General features: G+C 45.1%; 1 long non-coding RNA gene across 1 annotated transcript in view; it reads right to left on the bottom strand.

Annotated features, from left to right (window-relative positions):
- Positions 1 to 13,515, bottom strand: part of LOC141584136 (uncharacterized) — a 47,828-nt gene that overhangs the window by 33,389 nt on the left and 924 nt on the right. The window lies entirely within an intron of this gene.

The following is a 13,515-nucleotide window of genomic DNA, read 5'->3' as shown; positions in this document are numbered from 1 at the left end:
GAAAATTTCAACAATATTTTTCATCCAACTTGACAAACTGGTTCAGAAATTTAAATGGAACAGCAAAAGATCAAAAATAGCTAACCATCCCTAAGAAAAAGAACAAGGTAAGGGAAATTGCCCTCCCAGATGTCAATACTTACTATACAAGCTAATAAGACGGTGTGATGTTAGCAGAGGTATCCCACAAAGGAGCCAATGGAAGATGAAACAAACCAATGCATATATAGAGACTGGATTTTATAATAGAGTGGGTCCAGAGAGGAGAAAAGAGCCAATCAATGGTAGCAGGAAATTTTATTTATTTATTTATTTACTTTTTGAGGCAGAGTCTCGCTCTGTCACCCGGGCTGGAGTGCAGTGGCACAATCTTGGCTCAGTGCAACCGGCACCTCCTGGGTTCAAGCAATTCCCCTGTCTCAGCCTCCTGAGTAGCTGGGATTACAGGCACACGCCACCACACCTGAATAATTTTTGTATTTTTAGTAGAGATGGTGTCTCGCCATGTTGGCCAGGCTGGTCTCAAACTCCTGACCTCAGGTGATCCACCCATTTAGGCCTCCCAAAGTGCTGGGATTACAGGCGTGAGCCACTGCACTCAGCCAGGAAAACTTTAAACAATTGCAAAAAGTTAAATTGGAACCCTACTGACACCATACACAAAAATCAATTTTAGTTGTATTAAGGACTTAGATGTGGAAAGTAAAATTACAAAACTTTTAGAAAACAATCTTAAGAGAATACCATTACAATCCAATAATAGGTAAGTTTTTCTAAAACAGGAGACAAAAATGTCAACTCATGAAGGAAAATGTTGATAAATTCTACCACGTAAAATTAAAGCTTTGCTTCACCAAAAGACATTTAAAAGAGAGGGAAAAGATAACCACTAAATGAGGGGGGGAGGTAGTTGGGGGATGCGTTTGGAATGGAATTTGCCAAACATATAATTGAGACAAAGGATTAATATTCAAAGTATATGTTTTAAAGCTCCTGTGAATCAAAGAGAGAAAGAAAAACAGGCCTGGCCAAACATAGCAAGACTCCATCTCTCTCTCTCTCTCTTTTTTTTGAAACAGAGTCTCTGTCAACCAGGCTGGGGTGCAGTGGCATAATCTTGATTCACTGCAGCCTCTGCCTCCTGGTCAAGCAATTCTCATGCCTCAGCCTTCCAAGCAGCTGGGATTACAGGCATGTGCTACCATGCCCAGCTAATCTTTGTATTTTTAGTAGAGACAGGGTTTTGCCAGGTTGGCCAGGCTGGTCTTGAACTCTTGGCCTCAAGTGATCTACCCACCTTGGCCTCCCAAAGTGCTGGGATTACAGTCATGAGCCACTGCGCTTGACCAAGATCCCATCTCTTAAGTAAATAAGTAAGCCAGGTGTGGTGTCAGGAGCCTGTGTTCTAGCTATTTGTGAGGCTAAGGCCAGAGGATCACAGGAACTCAGGAGTTTGATTGTGCCAGTGCACTCCAGCATGGGTGATAGAACCCTGTCAAGAAAGAAAAGAGAGAAAGAAAGAAGAGAGAAACAGATTGATAGTAAAATTAAGTAGGAAAGTCAACTCTGCTCCTGGGTTTATGTACTGCAAATATTTTTTCATATGTACACCAGGAGGCAGGCACTACAGATTCTCATAGCAGCATTGCTCAGAATTACTAAAAAGACAGAGAGAGAGACAGAGAAAGGAAGAATCCAAATGTGTATTCATAGTAGTTAGGAGTAGTCACCTGTGGCATAGTCACACAGTGGAATACCATACAACAATGAGAATGAAGAAACCCCACTGTGTAAATGTAACACAATTTATTTAATACCAACATTAAACATAGTGTTGGGGAAAAATCCAAATCACTGAAGCTATGCAATGTATGTGTCTATATACATAACATTAAAAACAAAAAGCAAAACTTCACATGATTTTAGGGATGTATATATGGAAGTTGTAAAATTATAAAGCAAGCAAGCAAATGAATAAAACATAACTCAGAGTGGTGATTATCTCTGGTGCGTGTTGTCAGGGAGGGGAGATTTGATCTAAGAGGGCATGAAGAGGTCCCCTATGGATACTGAGATTCCATTTTTTAAATGTAGCTACTAGGATATGAACATTCATTTTATTTCATTCTTCTAATTGCACAAAAACATCCATACAGTACTTTATATGTATGGTACATTTCACAATCAAATGGTCAATGTGGCCGGGCACGGTGGCTCATGCCTGTAATCCCAGCACTCTGGGAGGCTGAGGCAGGTGTATCGCTTGAGGTCAGGAGTTGGAGACCAGCCTGGCCATCATGATGAAACCCCATCTCTATTAAAAATACAAATATTAGCTGGCCGTGGTGGGATGGGCCTGTAATCCCAGCTACTTGGGAGGCTGAGACAGAAGAATTGCTTGAACCTAGGAGGTGGAGGTTGCAGTGAGCTGAGATCGTGCCACTGCACTCCAGCCTGGGTGACAGAGCAAGACTCTGTCTCAAAAAAAAAAAAAAAACAAAAACACAAAAACAAATGGTCACTGTGTGTTATTTCCGGGGTGTTGACTAACACATTGAGGCTGGGCTATGTCTCCTCGGTTTCCCTCTCCAAGGATAAGTTAGAAAATTCCATTCTGGCTAGGCACAGTGGCTCACGCCTGTAATCCCAGAATTTTGGGAGGCCGAGGACGGTAGATCACCTGAGGTCAGGAGTTCGAGACCAGGCTGGCCATTATGGTGAAAGCCCGTCTCAACTGAAAATACAAAAATTAGTTAGGCATGGTGGTGCACCCCAGTAATCTCAGCCACTAAGGAGGCTGAGGCAGGAGAATCACTTGAACCTGGGAAGTGGAGGTTGCAGTGAGCAGAGATTGCACCGCTGTACTCCAGACTTGGTGCCTGTAGTCCAAGCTACTCGGGAGTCTGAGGCTGGAGGATCAGATGGCTTGAGCCCGGGAGTCCGGGACTGTAGTGCGCTATGCCGATCAGATGTCCACACTAAGTTCGGCATCAATATGGTAACCTCCTGGGAGCAGGGGACCACAAGGTTGCCTAAGGAGGGGTGAACTGGCCGAAGTCGGAAATGGAGCAGGTCAAAACTCTCGTGCTGATCAGTAGTGGGATCGTGCCTGTGAATAGCCACTGCACTCCAGCCTGGGCAACATAGTGAGATCCTGTTTCTAAAAATAATAATGATAATAATAAATTTAAAAAATGAAAATTCCCTTCTCTTACTGATTTAAATCTAGTGGACCTCTGGACTGAGTGCTCCTTCCCTTTGGCTTATCATTACCATATTCCAAATCTAGTGCTGTACTTGTCCCTGCTCCGCCATTATCAGCAGTCAGATTTTGTACTTTTCTGGCAGCCTAAGCTTAGGGGTACTAAGATCATCCTCCTGCTTTTCCAGCAGTGTTTTCTCAGTCTGCAAGTGTAAGAGGAAAAATAAAAAAAGAGGTTTAATTATAATCACTTCTCCAGGAACGGCTTTCCTCTAATGATGTCCACATCAAGTAACTCCAAAATAATTCTTCATTCTGGCTGGGCACAGTGGGTCATGTATGTAATCTCAGCATTCTGGGAGGCTTAGGTGGGTGGATCTAGATCAAGAGATCAACACCATCCTGGCCAACATGGTGAAACCCCATCTCTACTAAAAATGCAAAAAGTAGCCAGGTGTGGTGGCGTGCACCTGTAATCCCAGCTACTCGGGAGGCTGAGGCAGGAGAATTGCTTGAACCCAGGAGACGGAAGTTGAAGTGAGCTGAGATCACGCCACTGCACTCCAGCCCAGTGACAGAGACTCAGTCTCTCTCTCTCTCTCTCTCTCTCTCTCTCTCTCTCTCTCTCTCTCTCCATATATATATAAAACTTTTTCATTCTAAAAGAGAGTAATTCTGGCTGGGTGCAGTGGCTCATGCTTATAATCCTAGCACTTTGGGAGGCTGAGGTGGGTGGACTGTCTGAGCTCAGAAGTTCAAGACCAGCCTGAGTAATGTGGCAAAACCCAGTCTCTACTAAAAATGCAAAAAATTAGCTGAGCGTGGTGATGCGTACCTATAATCCCAGCTACTTGGGAGGCTGAGGCACGAGAATCACTTGAACCCTGGAGGTGGACGTTGCAGTGAGCAGAGATCATGCCACTGCACTCCAGCCTGGGCAACAGAGTGAGATTCTGTCTCAAAATAAATAAATAAACAAATAAATTTAAAATAAATAAAAGGGAGTAATTCAAAGCTTTGAATATCAATCAGAGTGAGTGATGGAAAGTCCTGATACCAGTATGTCACTCACACCTTTCATGGGAGGACCTTTTCAAAATCACCCAGTGTCCACCTCTCTGAAGACCTTCATCTGTAAAACAGAAAGAATAAGAAAATGTGCTGAATGTTCTTAGAAGGCGTGGTTATAAGCTTTCTATTAATAAACAGTAGAGTCTGTTGTCAACTCTGTCTAAATCTACACATTAATTTGGAAGTTTAATCAGTCTGATGCATATTTTCTTTTTTCTTTCTAATAATGCAGTATCTCAGCCTTTACACCCTCACTCAACTTCTGGCATGGACACGCTCAGCATTGCTGCACTTGCTAATAAAGGTAAAAAACTATGCTCTTTTTTGGCAGGCTTTAATACCTTTCATAATGAGCTAGCATTCCTGTCATTTATTTGATTTGAACTTGCAAAGGCATCAATAAATTAAAAGAAAGCATACTGAGATTTAATGGAAGAAAAAAATGTCGATTCCCAAATTCGTCTTTGGGGAATTCAAAATACACAGTAGAGCAACAACTGTTCTCGATTTCCATCAGAGATTAGCTGATAAGTTATTATTGAAATGCAGAGTTGTGACATCTTTAGATAAATATTTGCCCTTGATTTTCACAGCCTCTGATTCAACAGAAATCTGGAAGGGTTCACAGCTTGGCCCAGAGAAGATCGTTTTAAATCTACAGCTTTAAAATGTGGTTGAAAAGGAGCCCAGATTGGATCCTGCCAGCAGGTCCACTGGCTGCTGTTACCTTCCCACTGTCAACGCCTAGGTCTCTGCCTCCAGCCCTGTTTCAGCCTGTCCTTGAAGATTTGCTTCACCTCACTTACAGAGCCTGCCACGGATTCATTACCTGGCATCAGAGCTCCCTTCTCACTGCGCCTGCCCAGAGGGGTGCCAGTATACTAGCCAGATGCCGCTGGAGAGACTCCACAATAAAGCCTGGCTATTAAAGACTTCAACACTCTCATAAAGTCACTTTGCCAGCTGTAGAGCACACAAGTGCCAGCAGATCCAAGCCTCCTTGCCTTCCCAAAGAAATACCTTGGATAAAGCCTTGGGATATCATCCATTAGCACATGGCTCCAGCCAACACATTAATTCCCTTACACCAGCACATGATCTCTCTTTCCTTTTCATTCACTTTAGAAGACAGTCCTTGAAATGACAAGGCCTGGAGTGTCTTGTACTACCACCGCCAATCCGGTTTCCAGCAGAGTCTTGTGGGCTTGGGAGTGTATCGATTTGCATTGGGTTTTTTTTTTTTTTCTTTCTTTCTTTCTTTTTTTTTTTTACATGATCTCGGCTCACTGCAACCTCCGCCCCCTCAATTCAAGTGAGTCTCCTGCCTCAGCATCCTGCGTAGCTGGGACTACAGGCGCGAGCCACTACACCCAGATAATTTTTGTATTTTTAGTAGAGACCGGGTTTCCCGTGTTGGCCAGGATGGTCTCGATCTCTTGACCTCGTGATCTGCCCGCCTCAGCCTCCCAAGGTGCTGGGATTACAGGCGTGAGCCTCAGAAGAGAGAAACAAGAGGAGACGAACTCCTGGTTCCTTCCTAGGGGGTGTTTAGACCAGTGACAATGTTAGTCCTACAATTTGGATTTATTTATTTTTTAATCACTGCCACTTCTCCAAATACAAAGTCTGTTTCTACAAAGTAATTAGATGTCTTCCCTATGTTACACCAGCAAGTCCATCTCATCATTTTACAGAGGGATGGTGACTTCCTTTAGCCCCCCCATGCCGGCCACCGTCCCTCACCTGCTGACTGATTGACTTATAAATCTGCCCGCCCGACCCACTTGTCTGTCCATTGAAGGCAGGTTCGCCTGTGCTTCCCCTCCATCTGGAACACAGTAGTTGCTCAATAACTATCTAATGAATGGCCACCCCTCCCGGGGTCTAGAATACCAAAGGGGCGTGTCCCTTCTTCCGAAATCACCTGCCTGCGCTTCCCCCAGCCCGGTGTGCCCAGCCCTCACCGCGGTCCGGCCACCACCTCGTCCAGCTTCTCCGCGCCTTCCAGGCCTCGGGCTGGGATCTCAGCTCCCGTCTGTAGGTGCGGCCCGGAGGGTGCGACACGCGTCGGAGCCGGGCTGCGGAGGCGGGGACAGGGACAGCAGCCACACCCGCGTCCCTGTCCCCTCCCGGGCATCCCCGGGGGCCCTTCTCCCTCCAGGCCCTGGAGCCCCCGAAGCCCCCGGTGCTGCAAGAGCGAGGCGCAGGAACAAGTGGAGAATCTTGGCCGCGGCCCCCTCCCCCGCCTTATAAAAAAGAAATTGACTTTTGTTTGGAGTTTGTGAAAAGTGGGGCTCGGGGCCCAGTCAATGGGGCGCCCCGCGGCGAGGGCTGAGTGGAGCTAGCGCGAACCGCTCAGCCGCGGCCCCAATTAATCCGCCCTTTGTGCGGCCCGCCCGGCCGCCCCCGCCGCAGCCGCACCAGCGGCCCATTGTTCGGCCTCGCCAGGCCGCGGGATTTACCCTTTTCAAACAGCCGGTTTTGTCCAGGGCAGTTCGAGCGGAAGTTTCTCACTGACAATTTGCCCCAAATAGATAGATTTGTCAGAAGCGACCTTCGGGAAGGAAGCAAAAAGCCACCGGCCCGAAGGTTGGGCCCAAGACAGGGACTCGGCGTCCCACCCGCCGCTGCGCCGCCCCCCGCGCTCCCCGCGCCCCCCGCCCTGCGGCCCCGAAGCCCCGCGGGGGTCCCGACTGCGGCACCTGCTGAGCCAGACACTCCGCGGACCTGACCTCCGTTTTACCCATCTGTAAAATGGAGCAGCTGGGCGCTGGCAAGCCGTAAGTCCAAGAGCTTTGGCTCCACGAGCGTGTGCGACGCTCACTTCCTTTCTCTCTCCCCACACCCTTTCGAAAAACTGTAAGCCAGGAAACCTGGCCAGGCCTCGGCAACGGCGCGAAACGGCCTAGAAGGTGAGTCGCGGTAACGCGGTCCTTCCTTATGGTGCACGTGCTGTTTCGCCGCTGCCCTCCGGCTCCTCCTTAACAAAGATGTCAGCAATGCTAAATCACAGGTGGTGCCTTTGTAAGACCAACTATTGTCCCCTCATAAGTCAAGATATAAAACGCTTTGTACTGAATGGCCCCTGATCTGGAGCTCTCAACTTGGGAGTCGAGCTGTTAGATTTTTTTTTTTCCCCCACCCACCAGAGCCACTCTTCTCCCAAATGACCTCACTTAATAAGCAAAATTTAAATGGGGGGAAAAAAACCCAACACGCTGTGGATGAAAAGAATAGTTACTGATTTCTTCACACTTAATGGCACGTAGGAGTCTTTTAAAATACAGTCTCATACCAAACAGATCTGTGAATTTTAAGCAGAACTGAATTGTATTAATCAGTTGATGGGTTTGTTCATCTTCTATCACTAGAGGAGAAATACAAAGGTTGGACTCCACAGAGTCTAATTCTACTGTACTTAAGCAATCTCTCCCTTCAGTACAGAAAATTTGCTGCTAGTTGCACATGAGAGAAAAATTGAAGCAAAAAAAAAAAATCTGGTTTTTTGTTTATCCGTCAGGTGAATACACACTTCAGCATCATACAGAGGAAACCCTAGGTGGTCTTTAGCAAAATTTCAGTGGTTAAGAGCTACAATTTAGAAAAGATGACAATACATACACAGTGTCAATAGTATTTAAACAAACATCCCAGACAACAGAATAATGGTTATTAACTATGAGGCTTTGGGCTTCTGACTAATTTCCCATGTCTCTCTGCAGCCAAACAGCTGCAGGATTCTTCCCCTTTTAAAAACTGTTTGTACATCATTTTAAAAATTGCATTTTTTATATTCTCTAGAACAGTCCCTCTGTGTGGAACTGAAGTGAATGGTTTAGCAACAGTGATGAAGCCAGTAAGTAGTAAGAATGTCTTTCATGCCAAAAGAACTCTAACCACTCTTCTAGAAATGGACTACTTTAAAAGAGTTTACTCTCTGAAATGTAGACAGCTGTCTGATGCCATCTGACCTTCAGTATGGTTTACATGTCTAAATAAATGGAATTCTTTAACCCTGCTCACATTTGCACTCGTATTTTCAAAACTGATTGAGTTGTGCAACTGTACTATAGTGTACTTTTCGTGGGGTTTGAAAATATTAAAGAAATCAAAAGAGAAGTTAAAATTATTTTGCAAAATTGCTTTCTCACTCTTCCAGACAAATATTACATTTAAAAAATTACTTGGTGATTGGAAGATTAAAACGAATGCATTTCTGTACACCCCAAATATGCAATTCCCATGGTTATTTAGCTACTGCAACTGGAAATACATATATTTAGGAACTTAGAGATGTACAATTATGAATACTTGGATAATTACACATTGTAACTAACCATTAATGCATGGACTAAAGTCAAATTACCTCCACTGTTTTCACTGTTATTTAGTACTTCGTAAGTATCCACTTGGCACTAAAAGAGAGTCAAAATATGTCAAGCAACTTCAGCCTTCAAAAAAGGCATCAAAATCTTTATATCCTAGATAGATACACATATGCTATATGTAGTGCATGTTGGTGTTTCAAATATCTCATTATTTAATGTCCTGATTTGATAGCAATGTTAGATTTCAAATCACTGTTTCATCTGCCCCAAATTCATGTGAGTTACACCTGGAATTTTAGAGCCTGAGGAGAAATGACTGCAACCTACCTCCTGAGTTGTAACTCCTATACCTGAAAGGCCAAATCCTCCTCCTCCCAGCAGGCAATCATCTTATGCCCTGAAGCATGAGATCTGATTACCCCTATCGTCGTCTTAGCTTGCATAGATACAGATGTTATTAGCGGCTGTAGTTTATCCAGCATTTGACTTGGGGACCTCCTGTGAATCCCACTGGCTGACTCCGTCTTGCACAAAGCACGTGGGTTTGGGGGAGGGAGAAGAAAGAGGGAGGTTTGTTTTGTTTTGGAGGGTTTATTTTTATTTTTATTTTTATTTTTTTGAATCAGAGTTCCCTAAATAGGATCTTTGTAAGTGACGTGAATTCTGAAATTACTTACTAGAATAGGACAACAGAGTACTGTGTGAACTAGATCTGTTGGAAACAAAGCATAGTAGACTGTATGATGCTTTTCACTTCATTGGCAGAGATCAAATATGTGGTCCTGATATACTTATTCACATCATAAGGAATTGTAGCTGCTTCTCAAATATATTGGCCACATTCAAACTGGAGTACCTGGTTTTACATAACAATTGATTCTGCAAGTGTTGAAACAGTAATCTGAATAAAGTAGATCCTAAACCTGCTGTGAAAGGAAGAGAGGGCTGTTTTTAAAATTTGAAAGGCCCAGATTGGCAATCCAGGCAGATCAAATTCAGTGATTAATTGCTCAATCTAATCATTGACTTTTTCTCAGCATTTGATTTGTCTGTAAATATTACTCTTGTAGATCACATCATCCCCTCTATAAAACAGAGAGGACACCTCACAGCAGGATTTCTTTCCCCTCAATTCCTTCTCTACCAGTACTTAAAAGGAAAAAACCCTGTGAAATGAAGGAGGCTGGTATTGCACAAATGCTGAACTATGGCTTCAAGATGCACAAATCGCTGTTCTTAATTCTGATTACTTCACTAGTAAGTGAAATTGCTTTAATTGGAGCTTCTAGAAGCCCTTCTGGGAAATGAGAGGTAGTTCGATGCAGTGGAATGAGTATTTCAAAGAACACTGGACTCAGCATCAGGAGGTTTGGGTTCCGGTGATGATCTCTGTCTCTCAATGAGTAAGCAAGGACAAGTTGTCTCTAAGCGTTTCATTTTCCTCATCTATAAAATAACTACATTAGAGGATTCTCTTGTGACTTGTGTGCTCTGTCTGTGATTCTGGGCTAAATAGAAGCCGAGTTAGACTGTGTAATTCACAGGAAATTAGGAGGCTGAAGAAAGCGTGGCAGCCAGTATCTCCCTGGATGTAGTTTGCGTTCTGCTTTCTTGTTTCTCTAGTCATTCTTTTGTTTTTAGAAAGCCAGAAATGACCTGCACTGCTTCCCAAGGTTTGGAGATCCAAAGAACCTGTCCTGGTTCCCTTCCTACCCCATTGCTGAGGCTGAGCAAAAATGAGCCCCTCACCTCAAGCTTCAACAGCTTTCATTGAGAATCATCATTCAGGTTCACTCATACATTTCCACATTTACAAAGCACCTCTACGTGCCAGGGTGCAAGGGACTAGAAAGATATTTCTACTTAATTATTCTTGGGACCAGAAGAATGTCAAGATGCAGTGGAACTCTAGAAGCCTCTGAATCTCACCTTAGAACTGAATTTCTGCCCAACCAAGGGTGTGAATAAATTCGGAGACATGATTTGTTACTTGTTAAGGTTGTGGGTGGGGGGTTCACACAGAGCATTGTCTTCTTGTTGCTGTTAGCAGTGTTCATCTTCCTACTTGTGGGGAGTAACAGACTACTTTTGGGAACACAGTACTCAAAAGTGTCAAAGAAAAACGCTGCAACTCTGGACCCACTGGATTCTAGAGAACAGGAGTCTCTTTTCTGGATTGTTCTTGTTTATTTGGGGGGTAAATTTGGATAGGGATCAAACAACTTGTAGAGAGATCCACAGCAGAATCAAGAACAAGCCTGCAAACACTGTTTCTTTCATTCTGGCACTTAGCAAGCACCTACTATGTGCCAGACACTGCTCCATGACCCACCTTCTCTCTCACCATCCATTGGGCAAACAACAGCCATAGGTTGAATTATGATTTGGAAGCAAATGCAAACAACTTCCTCCTTCATATAAACAAACAAACAATAACTTGTGCCAGGGTGTCTTTTGGAACTGAACCTCAAAACTCAGCCAAGATCGGCTGGTAGGTTTTCCCAGTCATTTCCTGGGTCTGAGTATTTCTTAACTCTGCATGTCAGTAAGGTGAAGACTATTTTAAAGGAATGACTCTCTAGAGGTTGAACAGCCTCTGTGAGAGAGTTGATCCCTGGTTGGGGAAGGGGTCTCTTTAACACCAACTCTATCAGCTCTGCTTGCAGATGGGAAAGCTTATCCTTTCACCTTTGGTATTTTAATTTAGAAGAATGTGTGTGGGGGGAGGGGGTGTTAATGGAGAAGATGTCACTGTTTTTAAAGAAGCTGTGAATGGCAGGGCTAGCAGTCAACCTCAGATAGTCTGAAACTTAGCTGTACCCTGTGTCTCTCATACAACCTAGTTAACAGGATTCTCTTTCACAAGGCATTAGCAGAGGAATGAGCTATAATACAATACAGTCCTCAGAGGACTGTAGAATCAGTAGCTTCTCCTAACACAAGGCCAGCTTTCCAGGGCAATCCTGGGCAGCCCATCTGACTGCACACTGGTTTAGGGCTACTTGCATATATTTCCAGTATCCGGTGTTTCATCCCAATCTAAAACATTAATCACTTTTTATGTGTCTGCTCCCCATCACCTTGAGAAAGGAGTCATGTCATTAATCTCCTCTATCCCTAGGGTCTGGCATGTAGCGGGTGCTCAGTATCTGATGAGTGGGTAGACTGACCGATGGACAGAAACACCCCTTGATCCATGGTTCTTCTCATAGTCTTATTTCTTATCTCTTGAACCAAAATGTAAACATCTTTTGATAAAAGATGTCTTCCCTGCATTTTAGGCTTAATTTTGGTTGAGAGCGCCATACTTGCAAGCGCCTATAAGGGAAATTGGGGGCTATGTTTAAACCTGGTTAGAAGAGTTTCAGAACCTCTGAAGGTGTGGCTGTCCCCATCACCCTCCAAAGCTGTAAACTTACCCTTGTAACTTAAGATTTTGTCTCTGAATAATTCTGAGACAGATGGCATTTGCCCCATATCAGTCATTTTTTTAATGGACTCGCAGGAAAAATATTTGAAAGTTAAGACTGAACAGGGTGAGGATCCTTTTACCAATAACAATCTGGAGCCCAGAGAGGTCTAGTCACTGGCCCAAGGTCACACAGCTTGTTGGCACAGCCCTAAGTCCCATCTTGTGGTTTCCAGTGGTTAGCCTGGCTGTGCATCCCGTGGCCCCTTAAGACATCTGCAGGTGACTTCCCTTTTTCATTTGCCCAATATTTATGCAGCATCTGCTATGAATCAGGCAGCATTCGGGGGCCCTTGGATAGAAAGATGAAGAGCCACAGTCTTTGTCCTGCAGAGGCTTTCTTCTCTGAGCTGTACCCATGGCAGCTCCAAGTTTCTATGCCTGAAATCCGAGGTCCCCCGTGGCCTGCAGCAGCTTTGCCTGCTTCTTTGGGACCCGGTGGGCACTGGGGCCTCAGCCCCTCCCGCCTACCCTGGAGCTTGTTGCCGCCGTTACCACTGAACCAATCATGCCAGAAAGTCATCACGATGATTTCAGAACTGTATTGTGATTTATGCAAAGCGCGCCGATAATTACAGCTGGGCGCGTAGAACACAGGATGCATATGCTGCGGGTGTGCGCGCGCAGTGTTGTGCCTTTTGCCAGGGCTGAATGGGGTGTGTGTGTATTCCGTAGGCTTCTTCCTGACACCCTGCTTGATTAGGGACTGGTGTCAGGAAAAAGAGGGAAGATACCCATTTTGATTTTGAGACCATTTGATTAGCCTTGGGAGTATTTTCCAGAAGTTTTGGTGCTTACAAACGAGCCAGCCTGGCCGGAGTGTTTGAGAGTAGGGGAAGAGGTGGTTTGGAGCCCAGGAGAGACATCGTCCTTTTACCTTCAGCCCTCGCAAAGGCAAAGCAACTCATAGTTCTCCTCCTCGACATAAACTCCTAAATGCTTCCCCTGGAGACAGGCCCGGGTCTAGTCGCCAACCCCCACGTTGCCCTCAGTTTCGCCCTAGATAAATTAGTTCCACCCTTGAAGTTCTTTGTCCTTAACGAAGCACCCTTTTCCGCATCCGCGTTATGGGGCGGGGGTGGTGGTGGCTGAAGCAAGTGGATTTCTGGCGTGAACCAGAACCCGAGGATCCCAAACGGAGCCTGCCATCTTACTGTTTTTCAAATCCTGCCCGAAATTCCTCTCGTGTCTGGGCGCCGAGTTCGAGAAAGTGCTACGCCGCAGGTCGGGCTAGCTGCACAAGCTGGCTGTCAAAAAACGCTTATTTCTCATCCTGCCACCTAAAAAATCCTACGCGCTTATGGCCTTGTCCCACAATTCCCCAATCTCGTCTCAACTCGAAAAACCGAGGAGGAGGGAATAACCTGAGAGATAGTGGTGCCCCATCTAGCTCTTTCCCGGGGTCCCCAGCCTTGGTCGCAGCGCTGCACTAGAGAGGACACAGG

Source organism: Saimiri boliviensis, chromosome 4, assembly GCF_048565385.1.
Source record: "Saimiri boliviensis isolate mSaiBol1 chromosome 4, mSaiBol1.pri, whole genome shotgun sequence".
Classification (NCBI taxonomy): Eukaryota; Metazoa; Chordata; class Mammalia; order Primates; family Cebidae; genus Saimiri; species Saimiri boliviensis.
Note: the sequence above shows the minus strand (reverse complement) of the source record. Positions and strands in the feature narration are given on the sequence as shown.